Below are 16,859 nucleotides of genomic sequence, written 5' to 3'. Positions count from 1 at the left end.
TAAAATGTGACTATAAAGTCTAACATGAGAATTCAGTAATAATTTGTGATTTTGTGTACTGAAATGTTTTTCTTCTTACGTCTAAAACGCAATGAACATAGAAATGCCTAATTAATCTTGAATAAATTTTAATGTGATGACACATTCTATGATTTTTAATAACTACTCATTTTCCTATGTCTTGATCTTCATGAATATTTACTGATAGATATGTAAGCACTGATTATGCATCAGCTTGTATAGATATAACAACACCTGATGAGGACCACATGGTTTCTGCTTACTAGGAACTTGCAGTGTTTAGTAGAAAATGTACTAGAATGTTCAGGGATAAAATTGGTATGGTTAATGGTTTTGGCTTTTTTCTCTTGGATAACGGGCACTAACAAAAATGATGTTACCTGAAAGTTTTTCCAAAATATATACTTCTATTTTCCTGACTTAATTAATAGAGGCTGCATATCAAAATTTAACACTTTCTTTAGGTTGATCATCTTGAGACTTAGTTCTCACTGTGTAATGATTCTGAAGAGATTATCTGAAATTCCCTGGGCATAGTTATTTAAAAAAAAAATACTTAATATAATCTTCCTCTCTTTTAACTAATTCTGCTTGAATTTCTAATTCTTAAGGTTTTGTAAAATTAAGCTGTAGCTACAGTCAGGAAGTATAACATTTGGAAGCGGTACCATGGCGCGGGGTCAGGAGAGTGGAGATGACAATGACCTGAGATCTCTGGGGAACACAGTAAAAGGCCCTGCTTTGTAAAGTGGCATCAACAATAAATCCATACTACCTGCTTCCCAGGATTATTGTAAGGATAAAATGATGATGATCCTAATAATGTAAACACATGAGAAATAAACAAATAAAAGTAGGGTAATATTTTATTTTTATAAGAAAGAATAATGCGCTATAGTACCGACACCACTAGCCAAGTATTTTATGACAATTTTATGTGGGTTGATATTTCCCAATGAAATGGCTGAGAAAGTGGCTTTATGTACGGAGGCTAAATTATGATGGATCCCTCACCGCAAAACATATTGTTTAATAAACCTTTATTTTGGTGTTCTCTGCCAAATTTGGGTTAATGTCTCCAGAATAACTTCAAAAATATATTATTCATATTAAGCTAAAAACTATAATTAATAAAGCACTATTTATTTTTTGAAAACAGGCATGAATGTCTTGTGAGTATAATTTTCTGATTTCTTACTATGACCTTATCTAAGACTATCTTGTATTGGTTGTTTTCTAAGATAATCTTATACCGATAGTTTTAAGTTAAACAATTTATCAACTCACATTTGAGAATAGGTTCTATGCATATGATTTTAGGTAGCAAAAATGTTTTATTATTGTGAAAATAAACCATAACAGTTATCCATATTTACAACAAAATCCATATTTACACAGTAAATATTTTTTTCATTTTTGCAAAAATATTTTTTTTTTAAATTTTTGCAGGATAGACTGAATTTCATAGTAATCCAGTTTATAGCACTGTTAATTTCTGAATAGGTAATACATACACTTCGTACAAAAAATTTTAAAGTACAAAATAGTACATGAGAAATAGCTCTTTCCTCTATCCTTGCACCTTTATCTCTAGGAACTAACCTGAGCCTTATTTCCAGGGATGATCCTAATGAAACTGAGTATTAATGCAATCCGATCTATCTATTAGCCCTGCCTACGTTAATATGATAGGCCATGGCAAAGGACAACATTTTCCAAAGGGTCTCCCTCAGAATATAAGCACTTTGAAATGTTTTATCTGGAAGAGTTTAATTACCCAATCAATCATTTGGGAAATACAACATATTCCTAACTCCACTTTGAGATTTAAATCACATATTTTAAGAACTCTGAGTTTTTCAGACAAGAAATATGTCTAACTTGTTCAACTTGGCATTTCCTAAACTTATTTTTATCACAGAACACTTCTTTCCTCCGCCTCAAGAACACTAATAAGCAGCCTATAACATTAATTTATATTAGGTATACCTAAAGAAATCTGAATAAACTATGGATTTCGTTGGCAACGAGGTATCAATACGGCTTTATTAACTATAATAAGTGTACCACACTAAATAAAGCAAGATGTGAATAACAGGGGAAGCTGAGTGTGGTATATATGGAAATACTCTGTACTATCTTCTCAATGTTTCAAATTCTCCATTTTTCTTCTCCAATTTTAAATCTAAAACTGTTGTAAAAAACAAAATCTATCATCAAAATAGTTAATTTGGGAGCTGCAAATGGAACATGAACTAAGAGAGAAGTTAAGAAACCTGATTTCTAGACTTAGCTCTAAAGAGTTGCCATTGGGAGGCCTGATCCGCTCACTACATTTTTCTTGGTTACGAAACGATGACTAAGGTTTGCTTCTTTCTTTCTTCCCCCATCACTATAAAATGTTCACAAAATATGAATGTTTCTATGTTGATTTGTATTTAATTCAGAAATTCTACTTCTATTCAGTAATTCAATTTAAGAAAAATTTTTGGATAATTATATCACACCAACCAATTTGCATGTGTCTTTAAAAGATAAAGTTTTCGTTTTCTGAAGCCAATAAAATAGTAGTCCTCGTCTTATCTAAATATCAATTTATGAAAAAATTGATAGTTTGGTGAAAATTTTATAGAAGCAAAGCAAAGGTAAATATCCTCCAGAAATTACCTAAATGACAACATATTTAGGTGGGCACTCAACTCTTGATTATCTGGAGGAAGACAACTAAAGTAACAATTAATCATAGAAAATATATTTGTGAAGAAATTAAAATTACTATAAATCTATAAAATATTATGTACCAAAGATACTGGTAGTAATGACAAGATGGTACGGAGCTGTCTATGATAATCTGTCAGCCTAGGCCCTGCCCCTCAGGCCACACAGCAGTGGTGACGGTGTTCTAATACCAAACAGCAAGCACTTTGGGGGAATCAAAACAAGAGTAGCAACAAAGCAGAAAGACGGAATGTGTCTGCTTAATTCAAGTCTCGTGACTATAAGGGATCTTTACTAAGAAGTTGTTTAACAGCCCAGTAGTTTTTGGCAGACGATTTATGTGGTCTTAAATACAGGATGTACTTGTATTACTTTTATACTTTTGCATAATATCTGTGGACTGTATTCTGAAATACTAGATTATTGATAAATTAATATTGTGTCATATTGTTATTAGTTTTGTACTTTTGTTTTAACCACAATTCTAAGTAAGCTGTGGTTTCCTTTCTATCTATTCGTCACCCTAATTATGCCAGTTAATCAAGGGTTGACGATAGTAGTTGAGTTCAAAGTAATTAGTTTTACTGTATTCGCAAATTGTTTCCTTATTGGCCATGCGTCATCTGCAAATATTATCAAAGTTTTCCTTAATTATATTTATAACCATAACCATTTTTGAACTTGATATTGCACTCATTTGAATCATTACCTCAAATCCTTCATTTTTAAACAGTTTATTCCACATAATATTAACTAAATATAAGTAGGATTTGTGGTAGTCTTTGTCTCTCTAATTGAATTTTCTATTGTGTTATTTGTAGGTTTTTTGTTAGATTACACTTCATTTTCACAAGTTATTGCAGTATAAAAGTAAGAATATTTTACTTTTTTTATAATAAGACTTGCAATAAAAGTAATCTCTCCTTTTTACAGTTTGGAAGTATTGTAAATTATTGCTGTTACTTATTTTCCTTATACTTTTTTATTATACTACCATAATTATAATTAAAGCTTGCTTGTAATAAAAACATTTAGTCACCAACTAATATTTACATGATATTTTCTATACTATATAATAACTGTTTTTACAAATGTACGTTTTGCTTTAATATTATCCACAATGAGATATAGATGAAGCCTTTCTCTATACATAAATAAAATTTCCTTCATTTTCCTTTATTGCTAGGGCAACATTATGGTATAGAGCATGGACTTTAGATTGTTACTACCCAACTTTGATTTCCTTTTATGCTACTTATTATCGGTGACTCTCTGTGCCTCACTCTTCTCATGGAATAAATAGGGATAAAAATACTATCTCATAGAATTAGTGGAAGGATTAACTGAGGTAATACATGTAAAGCATTTGAAAAATTGTTGCTAGAACCCTTATGAGCTATATCTTCTTGAATTAGGTCTTCCATAATTTGTTTTCTTTTAAAGATAAAATTTATATGTCAAAATAAGCATTCTTCTAGCCATCTGATTAAATTTATCCATAGTTATTCTACTTACACCTTTAATATAATTCTTGCTAAATTTTAGCTTATGAATTTGAATTCTTCTTTGCAATATTTGAAACTATATAATATCTCTTGCTTAAAAGAACTGAAAATGCTGGTGTGTGTGTGTGTGTGTGTATACATTATTTTATTTTTTTCCTTTATAGCACTGGAGAACTGATAAAATACTAAGAAAATATTACACGAAAATCGAAGGGGAGGCAGGTCCCTTGAGAGGTGAGGAGGGCTGAAACCTTTTTTCTCTCTCTCTTTCCCTTTTTACTTGAGGACATTTAGTGGAACTCAGTGAATTAAAGCTGCAGTTTTCACAGTTGTGGAGCACAGGGAGGTGGAAACAAAGCCCATGGATTGCCCAAAGTGCAGACCCTCCTCTGTAAAGGTGGAACACCACAGATTCATTAAGTAACAACAAAACTGCCCTTGGGTATATTTACAGCACAAATTAATGTGATCTGGGTAGTTAAAAGAAAAAAGAAAAATCCTCTATGATGGATGTGTTAATCAATTCAATGGTGGGAATCCTTTCACAATGTATATCAAATCATCACCTTGTAACTTTAAATATATTACAATTTTGTCAACTACACTTCAATAAAGCTGGAAACAAACAAACAAACAAACAAGAGTACTTCAAACCATGTAGTTTGAAATGGTCAAAGACCATTAGTGCCCCTAGGTGGCAGAAGCAATGCCACATGTTTTTCAGGGAAAACACCTTCAAACTATGCCTTAAAGAACTGCCACAAGGAAAATTCCAAGAAAAATGAGTATCACACAGTAAATGACTACTTCACTCATGATTAAACAAAGCTCATAAATGAGAACATTAGAATCAAGAACAATAGAAATTAGTTGTGAAGATTTCAAATATAACAGACCACAATAAAATAATAATGCTCACTACATTTCTTTTTTTTTAAATTAAAGTTTATAGGGCTGACAATTGTTAGTAAAGTTACATAGATTTCAGGTATACAGTTCTGTAATACATCATCTATAAATCCCATTGTGTGTTCACCACCCAGAGTCAGTTCTCCTTCCATCACCATATCTTTGATCCCCTTTACCCTCATCTACCACCCCCTCCCCCCTTACCCTCTGGTAACCACTACATTTCAAGAAATAAAAAATACTCTTAGGAATGATAACAGGAAACTATAAAGAATGACAGAGCAGATTTGAAAAAGAACCACATATAATTTCTAGAAATAAAAAAAGGTAATACCTGAAATTAAAAATTCAATGGCCAGCTTAACAGAGATTAGTCTCTTATACTTGAAAAGAGAATTAGTAAACTGAAAAATAGGCTAGAAGGAATTACAGAGAATTGAGCAAAGAAAGTCAAAGTAATAGAAAAGAGAGGTTAGAGACATGGAAAATAGAGTGAGATGGTCTAACCCGAGTGTACTTTGAGCTCGAAAAGGAAGGGACAGAGAGAACTGGGCAGAAGAGATATTTGGCGAAATAATGACAGGAATTTTAAGAACTGATGAAAGCGACCAACCATTATTCTTAAAAATCAAAATTACAAGCAAAATAACCAGAAAGAAATCCACACTTGGTTGTGTTAATATGACACTTCAGAATGCCAAAAACAAATAGACAATATTAAAAATAGCCAGTGAGAAAAGGCAGATTAACTCCAAGGAAGTGATGGTCAGACTGTCAGCAAGTCCTCAACTTCCCATGAAACTAAAACTTTGGCATGATGGAAGAAAATAACTGTGAACCCAAAATTCTAGCTCTAATAGAATTCTTTCAAAAACAAAAGCTAAATACAGTCAACCCTTGTACACCATGGATTTGAAGTGCGCAGTTCTACTTACACTTGATTTTTTTCCAATAAATACTGTAAAGGTACTTTCTCTTCATTATAATTTTCTTAATCACATTTTCTTTTCTCTAGCTTACTTTATAGTAAAAATACAGTATACAATACATATGGCATATAAAGTATGTCAGTCTTACTGCTTACGTTATCAGTAAGGCTTCCAGTCAACAGTGGCCTATTAGTAGTTACGTTTTTACGGACACAAAAATTATATGCAGATTTTCAACTGTGCAGGAGTCGGTGCCCGTAAACCCATGTTGATTAAAAAAAAAAAAAAAAAAAAAAAGTCAATTGTAAAAATATTTTCCACCCACAAAAAATTGAGAAAATTTTTATCTAATAAAGTTTCGTGAAAGGAAACTCTAAAGAATGTATTTTAGATAAATGGAAAATCATCCCAGATAGTATGTGTAAAATTCAGAAGGAAAAAAACTATAAAATTTATAAATTTGTACCTAAATTTAAATAAGCACTGGCTATATACACAAAACAACAATAAGGATGTCTCATTAAAAAAAAAAAAAAAAAGAATTAAACTATCCCCAAATGCACAAAAACAATATATAAATTAGTGGGTTATTTGGAAAAAATGAATTTAAAGGAATTAAAGTTTAAAGAAATTAAAGTCTTCTAAATCATTTGTTGTATGACAGAAGCAAATGGATACTTGACTGACTTTATACTTTAATAAGTTAAGAAAGTATGTTAGAACTTTAGAGCAGCCACTAAAAGAAGACAAACAATATATTTCCTCCAAAATAGTAAAGACAAAAGTTGAAAGACAAAAACTATCAAACGAGAATTTAAAAATCCAGCTAACGCAATATACCAGAGAAGTTTCCAAAATGTAAGGATACGTAAAGATAGAAAGTAACAAGGATGGAAAAACATATACCAGGTAAATTCTAACCAGAAAAAACTTCATGTGGTTATATTAGTATCTTTTACTGAAATAAAAGCACTCCTAGAAGTAAGTAATAAGAGCCATTTTATAATAATAACAGATTACTTTCTTCTGGAAAATAAAACTATTTTACCTAATAATATAACCTCAGATTGACAACCACAAGGCAATATAGACAAATTTATTATTATTGTGGGAGATTTTAACACATTTCTTTTCTAGAGTAAGTAGAGAAAAATGGGTATGGATATAGATTTTAATAAGATGAACAGATATGACCCACTGAACATACACTTTACCCAACAAATGTGGACACATTTTTTTCTCACACATGTAGAACATTCATGGCGCTATAAGACAATTTTCAACAAATTTCAAAGGACTCAATTCATACAATATGTACTCTCAAATCTGCCGCTTAGTAGCTTTATGACCTTGCTGAACTTTTTTTAATCTCTCTGAGCTGCAGTCTCCTCAACTGTAAAATGGGGATAATAATAGTACGTACTTCAGCTATGTAAGCAGAGGCACAAAGAGATGATGCATTAAACGGTCCTACATGCAATGAAAAAAGTTTGGCTTTTAAGCTAAATGAATGTAAACAAGGAATGTCATGGTTAGATATGTTTTAGAAATATAATTTGGCAGCAAAGTGGAGAATGTCTTCGAGAAAGGAAAAATTGGGAGCAGGGAGATGCATTAGGAAGAAATAATAAATCAGATGAGAGATAATGAGAGCTTGAAGAGCATATGAAAAGACCTGTCTTCACAGATATTCATATTCCTATTTAACAATTTCAGTCCCAAAGTGAACTAACAGAAACTAGCCCTACTAACTACATAGCTATTATCTCAAAATTATTTGGTGAATAATTAAGGGTACTAAAGCACACAATTCTTCCATTCCTTATAAATGGACCACATAAGGGCCAATCTTTAAGGCAAATATCTCTGTAACTTACAAGTATAAGAAAAAGAAACTGAGCTACAGTATCTTTATTTTGCATATGTATTTTTAAATTAAGTTTATCTTTAAAGCATTCCATAATCTCACTCATTAATACTATGTAAAGTTTACAATCCTCACTGGTAGGTATTTCTTATTCACAACCAAACCCAAAGGCAAAAGCACTGGCTTTTTCTGTTACCTGATATTAACAGACACTTAAAATACTTAGAGATTGGTGTATTCATTCAATAATCTTAGAAAATCAAGAGAAAATGTCCCTAAGCACAGAGTTTTGAGAAAAATCCATTTAGCAAATTCAAATGAGACAGAGAGTAAACAAAACTCTCTATTTTCTTTCTAATTTTCCTTTGTAAGGAATTTGGCTAACATAAAAGTGCATGTAATTTAAATTTGAATGAGTGAAGTCAAAATTATTTTGCGCAATTCCTCCACGCAGCACAGCAGTCTATATGGAAGAGGTTCCTCCATAATTCAGTTTTTTCTCCCTTTTTTGTCATTGACTCAAAGCCCACAAGCAGTATGATGCACGATTTAAATTTAAGGGGAATACCACCTGGCTAGTGTAAATGATAGTAATAAGAATGGCTATTGCAGAGAATGCCATGGTGGCATATCCTTGCCAAAAGAGTTTCCATTTTTCACAGTACTAATTCAATTTTCATTTGCTTGACCTATATGGATATCATAATTAAGGTGAAAGCAAATGAGGTTCATTCAAAGTGAAAGAGTGTGCTGAAATAAAGTGTCAGAATCAGATCAATACAACAGGCAAAGGGGAAAATGTGATTGCAAGGGATTTTACACCTTGTCTCTGTCAATCATTTTGGAAATCTTCCAAACATTACATCAAATAAAGTCAAACTCAAGAGAGATTTGCAATTTACATAATTTATACTTCGGCACAAAGTCATGCTAAATATCACTGGTGCTGCTACTTGGAAAGGAGAGCAGAGAAGGAAAAGGAGAACAAGGGCATCCTTATTTGCTACTTTTCTCTTACCTCCCAATGGAAAGCATCAAATTCTATCTTGAATCTGACAAATCATCACTTACATCTCTCATTTGGATTAAAATAGCCTCCTAACTGGCCTTCCAAAGTTTCACTCTTGCCGACTTTCAATCAGTTTACCACAGCGCAGAAAAAAATGATCTTTTCACAATGTAAAACACATAACAAAATTCACTGTGTAAAACCCTGCAAAAGCTTCTCAAAACAAGTAGAATAAAATCCAACTCTTTTACTTTGGCCCCCACGGTATCCATGATCTGGCCTCTGCATACCTCTCCAACCTATACTCAACCCCCTACGTGTGTGTGTTATTTCCTGTGTGTGTTACTACCTAACCATGTCACATTTCTTCCCAACTTACAGCCTCTGCATATGTCATTCTTCTTCATGGAAAACCTCACTGCTAAAAGCCTAGCTCCTTTTGTTTACATGCAGTTTAAATACTACCTCCCTGGAGTCCTTCCTGACCACCTTTCAAAAACTCCGTTTGTTTCCTTCTGAGCATATATCATAATGTGCAATTATTTTTTATATTTGTCAGCTTTTAATAAAGTTACTCACCTGACATGTAAATTCTATGATTACAGGGAGATGTCTGTCTTTTCTGATGTCAATTTTTTTATGACAGAAATGTAAGATAGATTATTTTACATGTACATCATGGTTTTGTTTGTTTGTTTGTTTGTTTCATTTTGAAACAAGAGGACAGTGTTCAGAAAACGTGTTCCTTACTCATGCATGATATTTGATGAAAAAGTGGTTCTAAGGTCAGACAATGCTTCTAAGTGCCACACACTATATGTCCCTTTTGAGGGCTCATGATGCACATTAAAATATTAAAAGTTTTAAGAAGATTTTTTTTTTAACCTTTACTTAATCCATTAATTCCTGTACTTCTAGATTCTGCAAACTCCTTATCTCCTTGTTTAGCATTTATTAACCTCTGGAGGTACTAGTGTTCAACATAAAAAACTTGGAGAAATGATGTTGGGAAGAACTATTTGTCTACTGACTTTTCTATTTTTCTATTTACCTACCTAAAGAGATTCAAGGATTTCATCATAGCACCAAATAGTGCTCCCAAAACAAAATCTCCTGTTCTATAAAAATGTCTTTAAAAAGTTCTAAAGAAAGTCTAGAAAAAGTGTCTGAAATGTTCTAAAAATGTCTTAAAAATGTACTAAAATGTCAGTGGTAGAAGAAAAGCATTACCAAAGCTAAGTAAATTTACATAAACAACTAATAAATCACTAATAATTTATGCATATCTAAAATTCAGGGCTAGACTGAGATTTTGTATGTTTTATTTTTGATACACAGTCTTTTAATCATAACTATGCTAGTTTTATTATTAGTGTTGTTGTTTATATAGATACACTATATGTGTGTGTATATATAAATATATACACACAAAAATAAATATATATATACACACACAGACACAGACATACACAGACACAGACACACACAGACACACAGACACACACACACACACACACACACACACACACACACATATGGTATAGGTTAAAAATTTCAGTGGACGTCTCATTGGAAACCATGCAAATAAGAAGAAAGTGGTATGAAATATTTAGAGTGTTGAAAGAAACCTACCAACCTAAAATTCTATATCCAGTGAAATTATACTTCAAGATTGAAGAAGAAATAGTGACATTTTCAGACAAAAACAAAAAAGTATAATAGACAAGAAGACATGACAACCTTAAGCATGTTTGCGACTAATAAAAATGTCAAAATACATGGAAAAAATTAAGAGAATTGAAAAATGAAATAGATAAAACCACTATTAGATTTGGATATTTTAATATTTTTCCCTGAATAACTGATAGATCAAGCAGTCAAAAAATCAGTAAAGATACAGTGCACCTACATAACATTATCAATCACCTTGACTTACCTGACATTTATAAAATCCTCACCTAACAGCAGGATACACATTCCTCTCAAGCTCACATAAAACATTCACAAAGATAGACCACATACTAGGCCATAAAACAGACCTTAACACTTTTAAAAGAATAGAAATCAAACACACAATTTGTTCTTAAACTACAATGGAAGGAAACTAGAAATCAATAACAGAAATTCTATAGCTATTAAAATCCTAAAACATTTGGTGATAAATTACATATTTCTAAAGACATAGGTCAAATAAAAAATCTCAAGAGAAATTTAAAAATATTTTGAATTAAATGCAAATGCAAATACAAGTTACCAAAATTTGTGGAATACAGCAAAAGCAGTATGTAGAGGAAAATGTATAGCCTTGGATGCATGTATTTGAAAAGAAGATCTAGAATCAATAACCTAAGCTTCCCTCTGAGAAAACTAGACAGAGAAGAGAAATATAAGCCTAAAGGAAGCAGAAGAAATAATAATTATTCGAACAGAAATCAAAGACAAGATAACAATAAAGAAAATCAACAAAACCAAAACTGTTTTTTGAAAAGATGAATAAAATGTATTACATTAGACCACGTATTTGGAAGTATCTTGTAAACTGTAAACACTTTAGATAGCACTGCATTATTTCATTCATTTAAAATATGGCAAATAAGAAAATTAAACATCCTAAAGAGGGACTTAACATAATACAGATGGTTAAAATATTGATACCAATTCACAGTCTTCTGAATATTATATGGATGAGAAAGTATCATCAGGATTTTATTATTCTATTTCTAGATATGTTTGCACTTCTGCATCATTTGTAACGTGAGCAAAGAAAACTGTCTGCATTATAAAATGGTACTGTAAATTGTCATGCTGAAATAATCAAACATCAACATTAATAAAATTTAACTCAACTTTATTTTTCAACCATTAAGATGAATATTGTGGAATATAGAATATAGAGCTGTGCTATCACGTCCCTTGTTTTCCTAGGACCTTGGGCTATAGATTGTTTGAAAATACAGATTTCCCTGTCATATAGATAAGCTTTAGACAACGAATTTACACTAAAGATTTTTTTTCCCTCACACTGTCTCTGAAACCTTATCAACAGTCAGAACACCAAGTCTACTACAGATCCTCTCAATATGTATGACCTTCTTTTCCAATCTCCTATCTAAGAATATGTTGACTAGAATTGTGAAAAGCAGTCAGGAGAAGAGTCATCAAAAATGTGCATTATTATTCCTTGGCAATATCCTTGGCCAATTTCCTTGGCCTAAAAATTCTAGATACGAGCTTGAGGGGAAAATGGGAGCAGAGCAAGTCCCAGTTCCCCCAGGAAACACAAATTTTGGGCTCATCCATCTCCTAGAGAGACCAGGAGGTGACCCAGGAACAGTCTGAGAGGAACAGCATGGGACATTGACCTCAGTCTTCTGTTTCTGCTCCAAAGGGAGCTTCCATTCCTCAAGCTGTGGAAACCTAGATTGCCTCGCAGTATCCAAGTGACCAGAGCCCGCCAAGCAGTGCTTGCTGGAATACCCCTGACCCATGGTCCTGGGCTATAGCCTCCTATGTGCCTTCTCCTGGATTGGGGGGAGGGGTGGGAGGACGTCAGCTTCTAGACTCATGGCTTGATCGCTAACACTGGAGCTGTCTTCTAAGATTATGGATGACTTTATTTTCCAAATGGCTTTACCCTCCCAATAGCTCCTACATTCCCCATATCCAGGAAAATGTGATGAGCTACAGGTATCAGCTTCTATTTCACCACTTTGTGTTCTAGCTACAAGTGACTGGAGTGCAAGATCCAGGGACAGCGAGTTACGTTGGGATAAAGAAATGACAGACCACAAAGAAGCAGCTGGGGGAAAAGAGGCATGCTAACTAAGAGCAGATCAAAAAATCAGACAAAGAAGAGGAACCTCCAACCGCTTCATCCCATGGCTGGGGTGGCGTCCAGGTGACAAAACAGTTAGGAACTCGAGGCCTGAACCCAGGGCCAGACCCTCTGCACTCCCTGCCATGGTCAACTACACACCAGTACTTGCCATGCCTTGGGCCCAGGAGGTGGGCCATCTTTTGGCAGGCTGTGCCCACAAGCTGCTGCTGCAGTCTGGAGTGCTCTTCTGCAGCCTCCTCCTCCTGATCTGGGCGTCTGTCTTTGTCTATGGCTCCTTCTACTATTCCCACACCCTGACAGTCAGCCACCTCAGCCCCATGCATTTCTACTACGGGACCCGCTGTGACTCCTCTACCTCCTTACTCTGCTCCTTTCCTGTTGCCAATGTGTTCCTAGTTATGCGTGATTGGCTGTTGAAGTATGGACTAAATTGCCTTAGAGCTTGAGCTGCCAGAGTCCCCCAGGAATCAAAATTTGGGAATGTTCTTGGTCACCATTTCATGCTACACAAGAGGCGGCTAAATCATTTCCATTTCTTCATGCTCTGTGCTGCTGCATTACTGCTAAGACCTGCACCAGATGCCTCCAGCCTCCTGCTGCTCAGCTTTGCAGAGCAGAAGTGGCTCCTGGAGGTGGACCTGTATCCGGACTAGAGAGAAGTCGTATGTGTCCTCTACCGGAGCAAATATCGAGGTCCAAAGCAAGTGCATCCAGCGTCCCTGCCCACGTCTCTGGGCTCAGGTACCTGCTGTACAATGTTCCAATGAGCTGCGCCCTCATAGGGATTGCCAGCAACTTGGGCTTCCTCAGTGTCATACTACTCTTCTTCAGCTACATGCAGTGGGTGTGGAGAGGCATCTGGCCGTGACACCACTTTGCATTGCAAGTAAACATCCGAAAAAGAAACAGTTCTGAAAAGGAAGGCCAGGGAAGGATCTCTGCCAGTCAGCTAGGTCAGGAGGATTCAACCCAGCTGTCAGACCTAAGAGGATGGTGAGAGCCCTGAAGATCCCTCCAGGACAGAGGGCCAGCTGGCTGAGGACGAGAAACCAGATCAGCAGCCCCTGAGCGGAGAGAAGAGCTAGAGCCAGAGGCCAGTGATGGTTCAGGCTCCTGGGAAGATGCAGCTCTGCTGACATGTTGGCTGACAGAGGCCAAGTTGTCCGCTTCTACCAAAAAGCGATGTGTAACACGGAGTGTTGTGATGATGGAGGATGATTTATGGCACACTTGAAAACATACCTTCTCTTAACCATAGCTCACATCCGACTGACTGCACTAAACAAGCTGAAAGTTGTCACACACTGTTACTAAGGTTCGACGCACCACTTCCCATATTGAAGATCCCTGTCTTTCCATTGGATGGCACTTGACAGCAGCATTCACCTTATTTTGTGATCACAAAGGAAAGGCTCCGTGTCACACATCGCTTCTGGTACGACAATTTCTGTCAAATAAAGACATCACAGTGTGTCCTCATCCACCTTATTCACTGCATCTGGCACTGTGTGACTTCTGGCTCTTCCCCAAAGTCAGAATGATTCAGGACATCGAAGCATCAACAACAGCGCAACTAAAGACACTCACCAAACAGGACTTCCAGAACTGCTTCAGAAAGTGGCAAGAATGATGGGATAAGTGTGTGCGAAGCAAGGGGTGTATTTTGAGGGGGATCAATGGCCATGTGTCTTTTACTGTAATCATTTTTTTTATTTAAACATTCACCGTAGTTTTTGACCAAACCATACACACACACACACACACACACACACACACACACACACACACACATATGTAAATAGGTATGAATGAATATGTATATGTATATGTGTACACACACACAAACACACATCTCTCCTGTTCTGTTTCTCTGGAGAACCCACCCTGACTGACACACAATCCTCTATTTGTTCCCTTTCACCTTAGGATTCCCAGTAACAATGACACAATGCTTAGGTGTTTGGCATTTAGGACCAAGGAGATGGTTCATGTTACTGGAATAATGATGCTCGATAATTTTTATTCTCATCGAATCTAAGCAGCAACAGGAAAACATATTTTCACATAATGAAAGTCCCAAACAATGGATCTGTTCTTATTTCCATTTTCACTAGCCACTAAGAAATTTTTAGAAAGTCAGTCCTTTTATAAGGGTTTCAAGATATATACACACATCAGTATGTACTTGAAATCTAGCTAAGAATAAAAAACAAACTTTCATCAAAACCTTACAATGTTTTTTGATCTACATCAATAAATTTTTATAGCATGTTATGTGTGTTAAGACACTATGCTATATAACTACCAATTTAAAAGTTAATTTCAAATAAAAATTACATTAACAGTAAAAAGAAACATTTATTACCATATGACATGTATCATGCTAAATGTTTACATGGATTATCTAATTAAACACTAAAACAAGAGAAAATAAACAACCAAAGAACTATCAGTTAAGACCTCTCATTACATTCTTTAATAGACAAGGAATATGAAGTTTAGTGATATGAAATAATTTGTCTAAGGTCAAAATAGTAGGCAGTAAAGTTCATGATTTTAAAGCCCGTATCTTAACTGATATGATTTTGACTGAACAGAAGTCATTCCCCTTTTCCAAACCAGTGATTATGTGTTAACATTGTTGTAGTTATTGAAGAACAGAGGCCAGTGGTACACAATTTCTCTGAACCATTTCTTGGATAGAACAGTCATGTGGCTAGCAGAATATCAGACAATATATGAAAAATATTACATACATATCTGAAAACACCATTTGATATATGTAGTCTTTGAAGCAGAAACATATCAAGAAAAATAATAGCAACTATTTTTTTTTCAATAATTTAACTCCTATCTGTTTAATTTACAGCAAACATCAAAATTAACAAGAAACTGTGATGCTTGCTTCGTAGAACTGATTTTGATAGCAACGTGTTCATTGGAACATCACTGTCTGTTTCCACTAAAGAGTGAGACTTGCTATCAGGCAGGCCTGTTTTGGAGTATACTACTTAGACATGGATCTAACTCCTTTCTTTGTCATGTGTTCGTGGGAAAGCTAGCTTGCGAAAGTTCCCTGTATCTGTTTCTTTCTGTGTCTAGGGAGGTAGTAAGATTTACCTTGCTAGAGTGTTGTAAGGACTAGGAGAATCTATGTGGTATATTGGTGGAAACCTACATAGTAGGTGCTAAATAAACAGTGGCCGCTAGTATTCTTGGTATTATTTATTGTTATCTCAAATGAAGATAGTTTCCTGTATGATAAAGAATACAGCTTGGAGAATCACTTCAGAGAGCCACTAAGAGAGGGTGAGGACCACTGTTGGTTGCTCTGGGCATAGAATAAAGATGACAAGCTGTCAGACAGAAAAGCAAATGCATGAGTCAGAAAGGTCAGAGAAGAAGTTTAACAGGGAGCTCATTTAGATATTTCTGACAAGAAGCTGATTAGTTTAAAAAGGAAATTGAAATTCACACAGACAGACCAATTCATAGTCCACCAGTCCCAAGAGTCAGATTTAGACTTCAGTCAGAGAGGCACTGTGCCAGATTATTCCATCTCTAGAACCTCACCCAACTATGGATATTATCTTACGAACCAGGAATTAAGGGCTGGATCCTCTGGCTTTTCTAAAGAACATACCCCAAGGGCAGGGGATATCTTTGACTAATCCCCCTTCTGATTCAAACGAACTTTGAGAAAAGGAATAATAAGCTCCTGTGAAAAGTCATGTTTTCAGTTTTCGTAAATCAGATGCCACATCCCAAGCGGGTGGAGTGAAAGCGGAGGTAGTCACAGCCCATGCCTCCACCCCTCTGAACAAAGCCCAAAGGAATGACCAACAGGACCAAAAAAAATTATACGACGCAGAATTACAAGAACATACTTGTGTTTTTCAACTGAATTCATGACTTTTAATTTATCCAGGCTATTGTGACGAAACGAACGCCCCCCCTTTGATTGATATCAATCTGCTGTGCGATACAGCACCCCAGCCAGTTTCTCTGATTACTGAGTATTTCCCAAAACAATGAAAAAATTAGAATGAGTCTGAAAAGATGC

At 34.9% G+C, this 16,859-nt stretch overlaps 1 protein-coding gene and 1 pseudogene across 2 annotated transcripts in view; one reads left to right on the top strand and one right to left on the bottom strand.

The window, feature by feature from the left end:
* Window positions 1-16,859, bottom strand: part of XRCC4 (X-ray repair cross complementing 4) — a 297,733-nt gene that overhangs the window by 89,318 nt on the left and 191,556 nt on the right. The gene's annotated exons all lie outside the window — the stretch shown is intronic.
* LOC117024923 (seipin-like) lies at window positions 12,919-13,864 on the top strand (annotated as a pseudogene).

The sequence above is a fragment of the Rhinolophus ferrumequinum genome, chromosome 7 (genome assembly GCF_004115265.2).
Source record: "Rhinolophus ferrumequinum isolate MPI-CBG mRhiFer1 chromosome 7, mRhiFer1_v1.p, whole genome shotgun sequence".
In the NCBI taxonomy this organism is placed as follows: domain Eukaryota; kingdom Metazoa; phylum Chordata; class Mammalia; order Chiroptera; family Rhinolophidae; genus Rhinolophus; species Rhinolophus ferrumequinum.
Note: the sequence above shows the minus strand (reverse complement) of the source record. Positions and strands in the feature narration are given on the sequence as shown.